At 45.3% G+C, this 14,578-nt stretch overlaps 1 protein-coding gene across 3 annotated transcripts in view; it reads right to left on the bottom strand.

Moving 5' to 3' along the window:
* Positions 1-14,578, bottom strand: part of FHL2 (four and a half LIM domains 2) — a 50,964-nt gene that overhangs the window by 33,194 nt on the left and 3,192 nt on the right. The window contains exon 1 of one of the 3 annotated variants that reach the window (XM_075057637.1): positions 10,023-10,297. The exons of 1 other annotated variant lie outside the window; for it this stretch is intronic. The gene's annotated coding sequence lies outside the window, so the exon portion shown is untranslated. Of the gene's footprint in view, positions 1-10,022; positions 10,298-14,578 lie in introns of those variants that run through there. One more of the 3 variants, XM_075057634.1, reaches the window with a different exon arrangement.

The raw sequence follows: 14,578 nt of genomic DNA, 5'->3' as shown, positions 1-14,578 counted from the left end.
ATACTTTTTCTGCCTGCATCCCTGACATGTTTTACGACCCCCTAGAAATAGTCAACAGCAACGTTTGTAACTGCTATTTCCCCTTATCAGCCAGCCAGGGGCCCAGGGAGCTTCTGAGGAACGAGAGGTTTTTAAAATCGAGCAGTTGGCGGACACCTCAAGAACTTCCCTAACTCATTTCCAAGGCAGGAGTGACAACATCTAACTTGTTTCTGTCTAAGCTACCCTGAAGGATTAACATTAGGACTCCGCAACTTCCAAAGTCAAAAGAGCGTAAGTTTTGTCAGTCCAACACAGATAGCAGAAAGAAAGAAAAGGACACTCAGACTAGAGTTTTCAGTCTAACATGAGTGCTTGTAAATGATGACTAGTGTCAGGCAGAACCTGTAATTTGTAGGTATTCAGATCATGCCACAGCAATGTGAAAATCATTGAGCAGAAGGGTTCCTCCAACTCGTCATCCTGTTCTTGTGGTCTAAGAAGTGTCTTGGGAAGAAAATGAAAATAGCCTGTAATGATACCTCCTTGTAATAGTCTCCCAGCCTCCAACAACTTTTGGCTCAACCTGGGATTTCTCAGCCTGGAGGCAGTATCCATACTGAATATCACTTCCATGAACTTGCACAGTTCCCTCCTGATCCCATGAAAGGAAATTCACAGTTTCCTGCAACAGGTAGCTCTACTCTATGTTGTTGAAGAACCTTCTCCTTGTGTTCATTTTGAACATGTTACCCACTAGCTTCGTCTGATGCCTCCTAGATTTTACACTTGCAGAGATAATGAGCAACTGATCTTTACTCACACTTTACAGGATGCTCATATCTTTGTCAATCTTTATCATATCTCCCCTCAGCCATCTTTCTCCTAGGCTGGACTGACCCAGCCTACCTAGTCACTCTGCATGACAGTTACTCCTCGTCCTGTCTTTTATCATCTTTCTCCAAATTTTTTCCAATATGATACCTTACTTCGTCAGATGAAGTGGCCAGAACTTTAACATTCAACATGCTTCTTGGCTGCTTTTGAGCACTGAGGAGGGTTTTTTTGTAAACCTCTATAGCCCCCAAATTTCACACCGAGGTGGTCAGCTCAGAACCATTACTTTACAGCTAAAGTTACATTTTTCCCCATGTGCACTGCTTTATGCTTATCTACATTCAGTTTAAGATGCTGTTCCAGTGTCTACTCATCCTGTTGCCTAAGATCCTTCTGTTTCTCAGTCTTAGTAGAATTTCCGCTAGTAATCTCTTATTAATCTCCTTTTACTGCAAGAACTGCTTGTTGTCTCTCAACCGATTTTATGCAATCCATGCAAAGATCTTTCCTCTTATCCTGTGGCTGCTTGCATGTTTTTAAGGGTGTTTGGTGAGGACCCTTGGTGAATACATGGAAAAGTACAAACAAGCAGATGCTGCCAACCAAAGATTTGTATCTGCATGCTTCTTATCATTTTACAGGAACCTGATGGATTTGTAGAGCATGATTTCCCTTTGCAGAGCTGTATTGAATTTCTCCCAATGTATCATATTTATCCATCTTCTCTACCCTGCATAGTAATTTCTATTAAATTTATCAAACTTACCAGGCTCTAATTATTTCCCCAGTTTCTCTTGGAACCATTTAAAAAGGCTGGCACTGTATTAGCTACTTTCAGGTGCTCAGTTCTAAGTCTGTTTTAAATAAGAGGCCATGCACTATTATTATTTCAGTTAATTCATCCTTCAAATTTCTTGGGTGAACACCATCTGGTTCTAACATTTTCTTCCTATTCATTTTGTTTATTTGTTCCATACCTCTTCTACTGACACTTCAGCTTGAAATAGATCCTCTGACGATCCCCATAAGGAAGTGTTCTGCTGTGGGAAGCTCTCCAAGTTCCTCACAGTGAACACAGGAGTAAAAAAATCTGATTTAGTTTTTTCTGTTACAGCCATCTCTTCCCTGAGGACTCCTTTTGTACCCTGTTTATGTATTGGCCCTATCGTTCCCCAAACCATTCAACTTGCCTTGAATTCAAAAGAAGCATACAGCTGCAGATCACTTCCCAGATTACTTCAGGCTCCTAATACTTTGATGTAAGCAGAAATAGTCGCCCTCTCCAATCTGAATATGACTGGGGACATCCTGTTTTGCAGAAAGACCCTTCTGTATGGCAACAGTTATTTTTCTGCTCAACCACTGTTTGTATATACTACATACAAAATGAGAGGGTCTGAGACGTAGGCTCAGACATATATTATGATTGAAAATATGAGCTTACATTGTGCACTTTGAAGTAGAGTCCTTGCTATTGATCCTTTTAGGTCTGTGCTTACTTTGAACTCTGTAAGTGCTCAGGCCCTTTAAATAATAGGATTAAAGCAATCTTCTAGCTGCTGATGTGAATTTCATGTCTAACACTTCACATAGAGCTGAAAAAATATACCATCCATTGTCAGCCTGATAGACATATGGATTGTGTTTGTCCCTGCCAAGTTTATATTCACATGGCTGTCTAGTGGAGTTGCTGTCTTAATGCGAATGAAATTCAAATGTTGTGAGTAAAACGAAATAGAGGCTTGTAACAATGGCTTGTCTTGAAGATAACGTGTCTTCTGCTGGAAGATAAGTAATTTTTCTGAATCATTAGAGAGGAGTCAGAAATCACATTATGAGGCAGAGCTAGTCCTTTCATTTGTCCCTAATGGCTAACCATAAAGTCTAGCGAGTCCTTGCTGGGTTGCTACAGTACAAATGCCTTACGCAACTGAGCACTGCCCGCCTGGCTGGCTGCTCCCCAAAGAGCACCCGGTCCACAGTGGTGCTGGCTCTTCCTTATATCCAGTAGGATTTCCAGGAATCCAGACCCCTCATTTGCAAGGAAGAGTTCCTAGCACTTGGTTGTCCAGAAAAAAATGCAGAGAAGAGGCTGGCTTGTTGTTGGAGCGAGTCCAGAGGAGGGCCATGAAGATGATCAGAGGGCTGGAGCACCTCTCCTGAAGCTGAGCGAGTTGGGGTTGTTCAACCTGGAGAAGAGAAGGCTCCAGGGAGACCTTAGAGCAGCCTGCCAGTACTTAAAGAAAGCCGGAAAGGGACTTTTTACAAGGGCATGTAGTGATAGGACAAGGGGTAATGGCTTTAAACTGAAAGAGGGTAGATTTAGGTTAGATGTAAGGAAGAAGTTCTTCACTGTGAGGGTGGTGAGGCACTGGAACAGGTTGACCAGAGAAGCTGTGGATGCCCCATCCCTGGAAGTATTCAAGGCCAGGTTGGACGAGGCTTGGAGCAACCTGGAAGGTGTCCCTGCCTGTGGCAGAACAGTTGGAACTCGATGATCTTTAAGGTCCTTTCCAGCCCAAACCATTCTGTGACTGTCTGGCAGCAGACACAGCGCTGGCAGGCAGCAGAAACTTCACTTGCAGGATAGAGCAGAGGAAGACTTGGGAGGAAGGCAGGCTGCTCACCGTTCTCCTACAGCCATACTCACGCTGCTTCTACGTGAGCCTGCCGGCTTTCTACATGAGCACGCCTCGGACGCCGAGCTGTTTGCTATTTCCTTTAGTAAGCTGTGTATCTATCTGACATTTTCATTTGTAAGGGCAGGGGGAAAATGCAGAAAGGAGGCATGGCTCTAGGTACCTGAGCAGGAATCCAGGCTGAGAGTCTGGTCACAAATCCTGTCCCAGCAGCCAGCACAACCTCCTGTGTAACCGAACCCTAACCCGTTCCAGGCACGATGAGCTGGATGTGCCCGTGCCTTTCCCATGCTAGATCTCTGCTAACTCAGCCTCTCTTGTTCAGCAAATGAGGAACCCATTACCAAAAGCAGGCAACTGGGTGGAGTGGCAGACTCCAATAGGAAGCAATGATAACGGGTCGGGGAATGGCTAGGACAAAGGGAAGACCATGCATGGACCCAAATGATCCCCAGCACGCAAGCTGGGTGCTCCTGCTCATGGTGGTGGGAGAGGGTGGCCTGGCCACACCACCCCTGCGTGTGCATTTCGCCACTGGAAGCAAAGCAAGGGCTGCTGAGAAGAAAAAGATGGATGAACAAACTGTCTTCGCATACTGCAATCGCCTCGTGCCAATGACAGGGAGATCTTCTCAGGGTGACCATATTGCCCATTCCTCTTGCCCCACCTGCATCTATAGCAGTAGCTTGTGTTGACCCAAACACAGCAGAGGATGGTCCACAATGTTCAACCGTAAGTGCAGCCCCTGGTCTGGTTGAGCCCAAAGCCCCCGTTGCTCTCCCAAGGGGTCTCTGGCATGGCCCAAGGGCTGGCCTGCCCGAAGGACTGCTCCTAACAGGAGGGTGGATGTGTCCATCTCATTTTGCCTGATAAGACAGTACAACTGTATGGACGCTGTGCCATGCTAGTTGGCCTCAGGACCAGTATTTTGTTATAAACCAAAATGTTTCTGAGACAAAACTAGCTAACAGAGAAACATGACAGTAAATCAGATCTACCTATTTTCCACAAGGATGTCCTTAGAAAACTTGTTTCTGAGATATCTGTGGTTTGGTTCACCTAGTCTGTTCCTCTATCTCGTGCACCATTTGTTCCCCAGGCTCAGGAGAAAGCCTTTGTGGCCCACTCTAGTCCTTTCTTGAATGCTTTGCTGCTTATAGTTCTGTGGTTCCTTGGTCTTCAGACCTGGTGGAGGGTGGACGCAAGATCCTTGAAACAGACAGTTTTGCTGGTTGTTTTTCAAATGTGTGCTGGGGTGCCAACATCTACAACCACTGTCTTTCTCACTTGTGTCTGCCTACAGATCTTAAGCAGAACAATATGTCTTTTTACGGCGCACTTCATATACTATGTTCATGTAATCGAGGCCATGTAATTATACCCTCTCCTTAGCCACCAGTATTCCACAGCAACAAATAACTGTATCCTATGACACTAATTGCACTAATAAATCTAGATCCTCCTTAGATTATGAATCTGCAAGTTACTGAACTGCAAGATTTAAGTAAGATGACATTACAAATAACACCACGGCTTTATTGAAGGTTGTGGTCTACAAAGAAGTGTGCCAAGTGTACCATGAAGCTCAGACACGTTTCTGCAGCCAGTCTTGGAAGCCTCAGAGTAAAACTCTTGCTGAATTTGATGAGATGGAGAGTGAAACAGTTTACAAATGAATGACCTTCTCCATCCTGATAAGACCTTCTAATTGTCTTTTATAATAGGTTATTTATAATTATTGAATATTTTCCCACTGATTGCCTAACAAACAAACTTACATAAGCACCTTCCACTATTAGGAAAAGTTCTGTTCTTATTTTAAATGGTCAGTCTAAAATGAGAGGCAACCAGAGTCCTAGCTGGTTGATTGTCATTGTTACCACAGTCACACTGATGATTTTCAGAAGTAAAAATAATTAGGAATACATGTCTAACTCATAGCATCAGATCAAGAAAGTACCAATCTCATGCAAAACTTCTTCTTTCCATTCAGGATTTCTATAAAAGACTGTTAACATTTCCATTGCAGTCTCCAATTTTTCAGAGACCTTCCACTTTGCGCAAAAAGGTGCATTGGATTGAAACTTTTTCAGGTAATGTTGGCTGAAAAGACTATAGCCATTACAAATTTTCAAATAGGTTTGTGTCATTTTCTCCCTGCAGATGAGAATGGATGGTCTAGAAAACCATCATCGTTCCGTCCCTCCTCCTAAATTTCTATGCTCTTTCATAACCCTTCAGTCCTGAATAAACTCTTTCACACCCTTTTGTTTTGAGAGGCAAAGTCATTTCTGCAGACTATTGCTCTCTGTTACAGTCCCACCAAGCGAGGAAAAATTCCTAACAAAATATTTCCACTTTCTACACAGGTTCTTGTTTCCACCAGTAGCACTTTCCATTCACAGGACATGCTCCTTCTGTGCTCTGGGTCGCATTTTGCACCTGGAAGGAGACTTTCAAGAGTTCCTACGGCACCAGGATAACCTTGGTTCAACTCACGAATCTCCAGAGAATGGTCACCCCTTGCTTAATTGAGCAGAGCTGGACATAACATCCCACATGTTGGCTAGAGGGCTAGAGATGAAAGGAAGAGAGGGGAGAGTCTCTCTCCAAGACTTATTTCTTGGAGCCTTACAGCCTGCCAATCCTCCCTGCACTTCAGCACTTGACTCTGCCCTCAGATCTGGCCCCTACTTCTTTCTGAATTAGGAAAAAGTGCTACTTTTCTCCCCTAAAAGGATGGCGAGAGAAGAAATACTTGATGATATGAAATGCGGGCCATACGAGTACGTAACACACAATGTGTTTAACCTGTGCTCATGCGAATTCCTGAGCTGGGGCTTACACCCAGAAGCTGAAAACTACAACAAATAGAGTTTATTCTGACAGCTTCCTCTCTTTTATTGTTCTGTACCAGGAGTGCCATGCTATACAGCGTTGGCATGTCTCTCTCTTTGTATTATAATCGGTGTCCTAAGCCCTTGAGTGTCCTGCTGCCTTCTGCACCGTTGCAGTCAATGGACTTCATGCATAGGAAATGAGGATACTCAGCATTTAAAAAATGGGATAAATGACAGAATAATGGGCTTCTGTGTGGTGGTATCTGCGGATTGTAGGTATTCCTGTTTTCGTATGGTAATCTCTGGGCTTGGCAGGCTTTGCTTCCCTAGCTGCAGACTACCAAAAAGGAGCACTAGTCAATGTTACCTACTTCCCTCCAACAGAAAGCATGCAAATTTCTAGTGAGACTTTGGTGAAAATCCGTTAAGCTTGACAGGGAATATGCTGATTTGGCTTTGTTTATGAAGTGTGTGAAACAATTTCTGTCCCCATGTCTGTGCCCATTCTACTCCTGTGACAATGTGGTTTGATAGTGTGCTTATTTTCCTTTTATAAAGGAGAGTTTTCCTTTTGCGATATGGAAGTTTCACAGAGACAGCAGGGGAAAAAAATATTATAAAAGAGAACCTGCACAACTGGCTTCACACAAAATGTTGCTGAAAAGACAAAGTGAAATTGGGAGAAAATATTTTTTCTTCTAGCTCTTTCAGTTTTACTACTTGGTGGCATGTGTTAATGGTAGCCAGTAAATCAACCTGCAGCAGAAACTTTTTGAGTTTTATGAAGTTGATAGATCCCTTTAAAAGGTGTATGGTAGCGCTCCTTCCATGTTGGTGTCAGAGTGAGCTGAGCAAAACCAGGCAGAATTGCTCCAACTGCTTTCAGAAAAACTAGGACTCTGTAATATGACCTATGCTTCTCAAAGCTAATCAACGTTAGATGATGAACATTGTTGAAACAGCCTGAGACTTATCAGCATGAAACTGTACTCACTGTGATATAAAGCCAAAGATAAAATACTGCAGCCAGTAATAATTCATCTCGCTGAAAAACAACTGTGTCAGGGTGCCTGTGCTCTGGTTAGACAATACACAGCTACAAAAAAGGGAAAACTGGTAAGGGAAAATGTGAAAATGCGCTTCGGTGGTGCAAAACCACACAAGTTTGGCACTATTAGAATTAGAAGGAAAAGGAGGAAATCTGAGCTTTGCTAATTATCAGTGGATGTTTCTAAGAAAAATCCCATTGATTTCAGCGGGGCCAGGATTTCACCCCCAAGTCAGTATTCACATTCCCTTCCTTCTCTGGTTTTCTTCCTTTTAAAATGGCCTTTTTCATTTTCTGTATTAAAGAAGTGTTTGAATGAGTCTGCCCCCTCCCAGCCTCTTGCCAGCTGCAATCAAAGGTCTGCCTTGTTCTGATGGCTTGCTGTTTGGAAGGGAAAAAGTAAAGTTATTCATCCATTAATCATATTTTCAAATGCTAGGTAAGAACAAAGTATTATTGTTGGAAAGACTGCCTTTAGAATGGGTTCGTTTTGGGAACAGGCTTTGGGTCTTTTTGTTTTATTTCACTTTTAAATTCAAATCCAGTGAAAAATCCCTGCATTAGTATGTATGTTCCTGCATTTTTTTAAGCCAAAGATCTTTGGCCAACATATTTTTTAAAAAAACCCTAATGTTTTGCTGCGCATGATTGGAATGCTACTTCTGCTTCTTGTTTTTAAGAGGGGATACTGTCAATACATCAGTGGCAATACTTTAACACTAAGTGCCCAGCCAGAACGATTTTGTTATTTTTATTGTTTTAGCCTGAGGCTTGGATGATAGACAAAGAATTTGAGGACATGAGAAAATTTCTAGTAAGGGAGAAGTGAGACTACTCTATAAAAAAATATTTGTTTTGTACATGATTTCTTTATTGCACAATTCACTGCGGAGGCACATCAGTTTAGCTTAACAGCAAGATTTTGGAAAAAAACACACCAAAAGGAGCAGCGGGTCCGGCTGAGGCAGCAGCCGGCTCCCGCTGGTGGCCTGCTAAGAGTCAATGCTGTCCTCTCCGGTGGGACGAGCTACCTTTGGGCTCCAGCCAACTTACAAAACTCATCTCCCCGGTGCTGGGGAGCAGAAGATCGGAGCTCTGTGCAGATCTGAAGAGAGCAGACCCCGGTCAGGTGGTGGGACTGTTACTGCGGGAGAGCGGAGAGACATGCTGAGATGCCGGCTGCGGTGTCTGAAGACATTAAGTCTTCCAAGGCATCCATGCAGGGACAGTAAGCCTTGAGATAAGATAAGTGTGTGTGCAGACAATTTGGCATTTTACGTGCCTTTTTTTCTTCCACTTAAGTTACGTGCTGTTCTTCACAGGTAAGGTGGAAGAGAGCCCGAGAGATGGACCGGGGACCAAACCCAACTTCTCCACGGCCACCAGCCCGATCAGCACCTGGTGTAAACACCCACCTCTCAGCTAAAGTCGGTGGGTCTCCAGCAGCTTTGGACCAACTGAAGACCTACCCTTTTGCCTTTGAAATCCTCTCTTAGGGACTGAGCTCAATCCCAACCACTTTGAAGTGAGTTGACCTTTCCTACAAGCCTTGGCTTTGGGTTAGGTCTAAGGAGTCCTGCTCCCCAGGGGTGCCAGGGATTTGTGATCCTGTCAAAGTCCGTGGAGCAATGGTTGCTCAGCATTTTGGAAAAAAAAAAAAAAAAGCCTTCTTTCATTTAATTTCCTAAATAATGGAATAGTAAACAAACTCTGGTGAAAAAGGTAATAGCTTTAGTTCACGGGCTAAAAGTAAATTAATATTTCTTACCTTTGTGTCATACTTTGTGATCCTTGGATTAAAAAGCCTTTCGTTACAAGAATGTTTATATTAAAAATGCCTGTGTAAATGCATCCAAACAAATGTACACACATGCACAAACAATCTTATTTTTCCAAAGAGGTCTTCTTTTATTGGCTTCATTTGAAAATTAATGCTCTCATGAGATGAGGTTAAAAGTAATTTAATGTAACAATAGCCTGATAATTGGCATTTGGCAGTTATTGCTAATGCTATTTTACAGGCTAGTTCTGACGAATTCCTGCTTTGACACCCAGTTATGTTTCGGTGCTTTGCTTTCTTTTCCCTTTTCACACAGCTGCTGTAATCCATAACAAGTGATTGTTTAAACATGAAATCAGCAAGCATCGCCTGTAATTTGCCTTTCTTTCTTTCATGGCCATTAGGAAATGGTCTGAAAGAGGGGAAAAAAGTAAAATGTTCCTTCTGTCCTCTTTTTTTTTCACTATCTATTCATTTCCCAAATATTCATCATAAAGAAGAAAATGCTGATAGAGGAGAAAAAAAAAAAACCTAATCAAAAGCTTTCTGGCTGAAGTCATTCAGTTTGCTATTCAAACAGGAAAGTGTCTATAGTTAGACATGGTTGTGTTCCTTGAGAACATGAAAACATGACAGCGTATTATTAGTGCAGAAACTAAAGAGCAGCTGTTAGTTAGCACCTGGTTCCCAACAGCAGACTGGAAATACAAAGAGACACGCTCTGCATGTGCCCTGGCAGCAAGAAGGGAACAAACATCTTAAAATCCACTCTTCCCCTAAGAAAGCAGCGCTCCCCTCAGGATATCTACCCAGAGCCCTGAGAAATCATTGCAAAGGGGAAGCGAAAAGGAGAAAAAGGCCCAAAGGATGGTGAAAACCAAACCAAGGCACTGCCTTACCTTGCTGCAGCTCGGTGCTGCCTCTGCTCGTGAGCCCGTGAACGAGAGAGGACGGGGACTCGCCGCTTTATCGAATCGCCCAAACTATGTGTTTAGTAATTAGGCAGTTAGGCGTTTGTGCTTCGGATGAGCTATAAATATAGTCTCTCCAAAGGACCAGCCATCCGCAGGAGATAAGGACCGCAGCACCTCGGTGCTACCAGCCTTTTAAGGTTTCGTAGCTAAAGCGGTATAAAGAAAGGGCTGCCCAGCTCCTGAGCAGCCCCGGCCCTTCGCTCTGCTCCGTTTGGGAGTGCCTGGCCTTAAAATACACTCACCTGCTGTAGGGAGGTCCTGCGAGGGACCCCAAGGAGCCGGGCGAAATTTCAGGGCTTGATATTTTGGCTGAGCTAGGAGCAACTCTAATTTCTCAATCAGATTAGCTGTCGGGGCTCTGGGATTGACCGAAACGCCCTAGGAGGTGCCGACTGCTTTGCAGATCTAAACGAACTCCAGCTGCCCTTCGCCTGCCCGTCTGTCCATCCCAGGTGGGCAGCCTTGTTGCAGGGGAGCCCGTGCCTCGGGTCCTGCCTCGTTTTACCCCCACATCTCCTCGTGCCCGTCCTCCCATTCCACAGCAAAAAACCCCAGCGACTTTAGAGACTAGCCTGAGGTCACGAAATAAATCCGCATGGGCAGGAGCTTGCTCGCCGCCCGGTGTGACGCCGGGTGAAGAGGATGCTCGTACATGGAAGGAGCGAGAGATTAGAAGTGGAAAAAAGCTTTTCCAGCAGCTCCCGTGGGCAGCTTCTTGCTGGTTCTGGAGGAAAACGTGCCCAAGCAAGGCTCGGCGCAGAGCAGGGGGTTACAACCTGCCCACCTCCTTGCCGGTGCTGGGTCCTGCTCTGCATTTCAATGTGCTTCTGCAGAGAAAGCTGCGGCAGAGACACAGCCCTTGATACGAAGTTCAACTATTTTAAGGTGTTTTTTTTTTTTTAAGGGGAGGAAAAGGAAAATCTCTCTTTACGACAGGGAGGTGGAGAAATAGCATTGGGCAGCCTCCACGTGCAGGCAAATGACTCTCTTTTACACAGCAACATACTTCTCTGAAGAAGTACTGTGCTGTTGAACTGAGATTGCCAGTTGTTCCTCCTCCTGACCGAAGCAGGAATATTTGCTGAGGGATTTGATTTCTTTGCTGGGTTTATTTATTAATTCCACGGCCCTGAAGAACCCCCCATTCCCTTAATCTCTCTCTTCTCTTCAGAGCGCTGGTCGAGCAATAGTCTTTAGGAGATAGCGTCACCTCCCAGCTTGTCTCGGCTCGTTTGGATAGCAAGCATGGGTCAAGCCCTGGAGACTGGATACTAACACAAACCATGTGCCAGGTTTTCTGACGTGACAAACTGATTTATGGTTTGACATGGAGCCCAGTCAGGTTTTACGGTTTTAACTCCAAGCCAATGAGAAGTTGGCATCTGAAGGGTTCATCCTAACATAAAAAAGCTCATAACAGCACGTCCTCGGCCCCTGCCAAGCAACATGATTTGACAGCCTGAGTCAAGTCTCTTGGAACAAATGACTTGCACGCATCTCCTTTCGTCCACGCAGAAATGCCCAGCTTCCAAGCACCATGGATGAGGAGCGTGGCCTAGAGACTTAAGTTAGGGAGATAAGACAAATATCCCACACATTTCTGATTAAAATATTGTTCATCCTAGAGCTAGCGGTCTTTTGCCACATGTTCCTTTAGCTACCATGTAAACTGCTCTTTCTCACTTCCCAGAACAATAAACAGTTATGAAAAGCTGTATAAGCAGCAAAAATGTGGTAGTTAGGACTTATGTTTGGACAGCTCTGGAAAGCCTCAAACTTTTCATGTTACACATTTTTCTTGTTTGCATGATTCAAAGGTCCGGTGATGTTGTAGAAACAACCTGGATAAAAGATGGTTGTCCCCAGCTCCAGCCCAGGATGTTCTGGGCACAAATGACATGTTAATCCCCAGGTGTCAGCCCGATTACAGAGCACATTTGGATGTGGTGTAAACATCGAGCAACTGGGGACCAGCTTGGGGTAAAGGTGGCCTCCCAGCACACTTCACCTAACTGCTTGAGAAGGTGGATTACAGATCTGTTAATGCAAACATTACTGCTTTTCTCGCTGAAAAAAAGCAAATGTCCTGTAAAGCTGGTTGCCCCTGCACTGTCCCTCTAAACTGTCCCAGTTTCATTTGGGGTATTGCTTTACTCTTTGATGAGGCTCAGTGGGGAAAGGAGGGCTCCTTGAAAAAGGATGCCATCAGAAGGCTAAAGCATCAGTGACAAGTCAGGCTGCTAACGATGGAGGAGAAGTATTCCTGTGGGTGTTTTCTGGGAGTAGAGACATCTCCGGGCTTCTCAGCTTTATAGCGGCATTGGAATTTAGCCCTTTAAAAAGAGGGGCTGAAGTGCTCTGGCCCAAAGCAGCGGGGGCATGGCAAGCCCTTTTGCCATGGGTCTGCGGCACCGGCGCCAGCCCCGCTGCTCCCATGGCTAAGGCACAGGGAGGAGGCAAAGCAAGAATTTCAGCCAATTCTCTGCTCCAAGGCAACGGGAGGTGCATGTGCTAGAAGGGCTGCTTTCTGTGCTTTCGGAATGGCAAAGGAAATGCTGCAAGTTTTAAGCACAGCACCCTGTGGAAACGAGACCAAGGTCCCGTTACCTCTTCGTTACACTAAGGTTAGGAGTTTTATCACTGATCAGGATCCACCCCGTCATTTTCTGCAAGTCATGGAAGATACCAGACTGTGGGCATCCAAGAAGGATGTAAATCTTCAGGATAGCTTTAAAAAACAAAAATCTCACCAGCTTGCACTGGTACTACCTTTTCTAAAGGAAGAGCTCTACTGACAGATAGTCATGGGAATCTGACCTTGCTGTCCTGACATTTGTGTTCCTGGTAGGTAGCACAGGGACTAAAACCATGTTATGATGTTGTTGAGCCTTTAATCTAATTTGGGGGATTTAGAGGTAGGTTCTGTACATACGATATTGACTGCCAGAGACTTAGCAGCAGAGCCAAAGGGGAAGAGGGAGCCTGTGGAGATTTTGCTGGTAGTCAATATTTTGCAAACACTTTACCCTCAGGCCGTGGCAGTGAGGAAGATGGGATTAAGCTTTTGCTGTTATGAATTGAGGATTCGGCTGTGCTAGCAACCCATCAGCCTGTCTCCTTCTTCTAGCCCTTCGCAGCCACAGGTCACACCAGTACCTTCCAGATAAGACACTTGCACATAAAACCCCAAATCCAGCCACCCCACACCTGGAGGAAAAGCATTTAACAAACACTGACCCCCATGGTCAGCAAACCTGAGGGCACGCAGCCTTTTGCCAGGAGGCACAAGGGGCGTCAGGAGCATTGCACATCTTCAGGCTTTCCCACGCCTGTGAAAATCCTCATGGCAGGCAGCTTTTGGGCTCCGGCACCGGCAGCCTCAGGGATACCAGTGACCTCCAGGCTCCTGAGGATGGAGGAGAACCCGGAGGATCCCAACCCCAGGTCCCTCTCAGAGGGTGGTTGTCCTCTCTGCCACCAGGCTCTGGAGCACAGGCGAGGTGGAGGTGCCTTCACACGAAGCAGCAAAGCACGTGTGATTTCCAAGGGTTTCATCTCTGCCCGGCTTCCCCTCCTGCCCTGTGTTTTGAGCCGAGGTTCCAAGAAGATGTCATGGCCGCAAAGATACGCGCAGGCTGAAACGCTCGCAGCCCTGTGACCTCTGTGTTTTCCATGGGCGCTGTCATCAGCAGTTCACCTCACCTACTTTTTGCCATCCAAAGCTGGCATCTGGCGTAAGCCGGTTATCTGCGTGATTTCTTTGGTGGGTGGAGGTGCCTATCTCCCGCTGCTGAGAGGGAGAGATGACGACTATCTCCTGGAGGAGAGGAGATGACTCACACCAGACAGCCAAATTCTGGTGACTGAAGGTATGAGAAATGCGCCTCGCTCAGCGTGAGATGCCCTTGCTGTGTGTAGTGTGCCACAAAAATGCCTGCGTTGGGCCAGATGTAGGTTAGCCTAGCCCATTTTCTTGCCTCCAGCAATGGCCAGTAGTTCATGCTTGGGAATATATATTCCCCAGAACAGTTTCCTGAATTCGCAGAGGTTTTGGTTTGGGGACTCTCTGAGACAGAAGCAAACTATATTTAATGACCTTAATGGATTTTTTTTTTTTTTTCCTTTTCTTTCCATGAATTTCTCCAGCTGTTTCTGAACCCAAATGCTCAGGGTGTTTGGTCCATCCCATGCCCAGTCTCTGCAGCTTGCACCCCCCAGGCCTGGGGGCTGGCAGAGGCTCAGAGCACAGGCAGGACCATTCTTTCCAGCACAAACAATACCACGTTGGGGTAAATGATGCAGATGAGCCTTAGCCTAAAAATTCAGACACCCAACTCTCCAAAACCTCTGAACCCAAACTCTGCATGGAAAACCTAGGGAGCTTTCCCCTTTCTCCCCCTCTCCATCCCACTCACACTGGAGGATATGAATCCCATCCCCAGGCTGCACTGTTGTCTTTCTGCCCCTACTTAATGGCCCTA

This window comes from Buteo buteo, chromosome 25, assembly GCF_964188355.1.
Source record: "Buteo buteo chromosome 25, bButBut1.hap1.1, whole genome shotgun sequence".
Taxonomy (NCBI): domain Eukaryota; kingdom Metazoa; phylum Chordata; class Aves; order Accipitriformes; family Accipitridae; genus Buteo; species Buteo buteo.
Note: the sequence above shows the minus strand (reverse complement) of the source record. Positions and strands in the feature narration are given on the sequence as shown.